This window comes from Perca flavescens, chromosome 4 (assembly GCF_004354835.1).
Source record: "Perca flavescens isolate YP-PL-M2 chromosome 4, PFLA_1.0, whole genome shotgun sequence".
Taxonomy (NCBI): Eukaryota; Metazoa; Chordata; class Actinopteri; order Perciformes; family Percidae; genus Perca; species Perca flavescens.
Genome location: NC_041334.1, coordinates 31,006,851 through 31,009,862, shown reverse-complemented (window position 1 = coordinate 31,009,862; position 3,012 = coordinate 31,006,851).

The following is a 3,012-nucleotide window of genomic DNA, read 5'->3' as shown; positions in this document are numbered from 1 at the left end:
TCAGGGGCGGGCAGCCGAGAGGAGGGGGGGGGGCAGGAGAGGTGGGGGTGGGGTAGCTAAAAGGAGGAGGGGTGAGCAAGGACACACACACACACATGCATACACGCTCAAAGATAAGCTCCGCCTCTACCTCGTTTTCCCGTAGCCTACCCTATGAGCCTACCCCTGCCTCGGACCTCCCCCCCCCCCCCTCCTCCTCCCCCCCCCCCCCTTCCCCCCCCCCCTGCACGTTGTCTGCCTTTATTCATGCTGCCAGTGGCGCTCTCTGTAGTGTTTCCCCGCCGTTCTTGTCATTGGTCGATCCCAACAGCTTGGTCCCGTAGCATTTTGAATGCTTTGAGATCTAGAGCTATAGTAGCTTTTCTCTATTGGAACATTATAATGAAGAAAGATTCAGCTACAGAAACCTTCTCACTCATTATAGTAATATCTCCACATGAACGTATTTTTTTTATAATGGAAAATGATGTCTTCATGTGGTGCCAGGTTACGTCTCAGGTGAAATGAGGCATCCGTAACCAGGGTACTTGCTCACCTATTTAGCCAGACAACTATAGGTTACATAAACAGGATATGGATACGGAGTCATAATTGTAGTTTTAGATTGCATGAAGGTCAACAAGGGCTCGTTTTCTGAAAATAACAAATATATATTGTTGTGATGTGATATGAGTCTTGATGCTACATTATGTGACCTTACATGATGTAATGTGATATGATACAGAGCTTATGAATGTGATGTCCGATGTTACGTCATAGTATGTGGCAGTATGTGTATTCATTACCAACTCTCACCTCACCCTTGGTCAGATCCAACAGTAATCCACCACATGTATTAATTCATTTTTAACCTGATCATCAACACTGACATCCACATCCACAAAGTCTTTCAAAAGCCCAATGCAACACCCCCTTTTTGATTTCCTCTCCATCCATCAATCATACTTGCCTGGTCCAACCCCCACAACCCTCAACCCACCTGTTCCTGCTGCCCAGCTCTCATCCTAATCCATCACATCCAAAACAGCTGTGATCACCACACTACATCCTTCATCCAGTTCTTACCCTATCACAGTTCAACCCTCACCTAAACCTGATCTTACCCACTCCCACTCTCTTTCACCCCACGTGACAGGCCACCCTAACCAGCTAAGTAGAAGATTAGCAGCATTACCTTAGTCAGCCTCTCTCTCGGCCAGGGCAAGCCTGGTCAGCTGAGCAGTTTCGTCACATGCCTCAGCTGCTCTAACAAAAGTGAAACAAGTGCTCACAAAGTTACAATCATCATAAAGTGACCTTGACACACAGCAAAGCAAAATCTCACAGCATACACATCATTCTGTCAAATCTCTTAGACTGATGAGATCATGCATGATTTTTATGGGCCAGATGAGATTCTTGTATCAAACTGAGATTATTAGATTTTTTTGTAGTTTGAATATACTGTAACCTGATTACAGTAGCACCTAGTATCCTTAAAAATTAAACAACTACTTGTGTGTGTGAAACAAGTTAGAAGCGGGCCTGAATCAGGGACAGAAATGAGCCCCATTAAAAAATTCACTGCAGGCGCCCGGGTAGCTCAGTTGGTAGAGCAGGCGCCCATGTACAGAGGTTTACTCCTCAGCCAGCGGCCGTGGGTTCAGCTCCGACCTGTGGCCCTTCGCTGCGTGTCGTTCCCCCTCTCTCTCCCCTTTCATGTCTTCAGCTGTCCTGTCAAAATAAAGGCCTAAAAAAATGCCCCCAAAAAAAACAAAAGTTCACTGCACGTGACAAAAAGGTTTTGATAATGATGAGTTAACATTCCCAACACCACCTGATGATCTGTGCATGTGCTTGTTTCTGAGACAGGCTGCAGTGTGTGTGTGTGTGTGTGTGTGTGTGTGTGTGTGTGTGTGTGTGTGTGTGGCAATGGGGGAAGTCAGTGGGAGGCAGATCAGGGGGAGGGTGTGACTGTGGCCTAGTGGACCATAGCGAGAGAACAGTATGTAGGACAAGGCCTTGCACTAGCTAACCTATCCTTGCCAGAGCACCATGGTTGGGCGTGCTGAATTTCTGCATGCATGATCAATGGCACTGAATAAAAAAGAGAGGAGAAAGACAGCGGCATGGGGGAGGGGGAGGAACAAGTTAGAGCGATTTGAAAAGATACGGGTAGAATAAAGCAAAAGCACTTGGCTTTATTTTTATTGTAATACTAAAGTAAGTCCATTTTTGTAAGTGATTATTAATTCAAACCCAACAAATACAAGAGAGTGACGAGGAAAGTTAAGAGACAACAATGTCTAGCTTTTGAGCAACTTTGGCTAACTTGTGTTTAACAGTATTTCAGATTTTTTAATCTGGTGACGTATGCCTAAAAGCAAAATGTACACATGTGTAAATTGTGAGTGAGTGGGTCGGTGTGTGAGAGAGGTCTTCAGTAAGCTCCCATTGCACATTTTATTCGTGCCTTTGCTCTATCCCATCACTCTCCCTCTGTCTTGTTGTCACTCTGCCACCGCGTGACCCCAACACTGCGATAGTTTGTCCAACCCAAGTCTTCACTGCTTTTGTTTCCTTGACCACAGCTGACCTGGAGTGGGAACCCATTGTCAGTGAGTGACCTTTGACCTGCCAGGGCCTGGGACCTGCTCTCCACCACCCTCAAGGCAGTTTGAAAGAGAGTTAAGAAGGGGATCACGAGAGAAAGGAGTTTTATAGGCGGCTTTTGACCATCTGAAAAGCTAGAAGCTGTGGCACAGTCAGCTGTAATGTTTCAGTAGCAGCAGTTCTTAGAGCCAGAAGCCATCATTTGACTGTGATGCAAAATGTAAACAAGCAACAGGTAGTTCTAGGACTACATTGAAATAAACGTAGGCATTGGATAATGAAAAAGAGATACAAATGGAATGTTTGTTGATGGATAAAGACCAACAGAACAACGAAAAAAAAGCCTTTTGAAACGGAAGCGAGGAGACCATTTTAAAGCACTCCGTTTGCTGTGGGTGTTTTTTCCACCTGGCAGGTGGC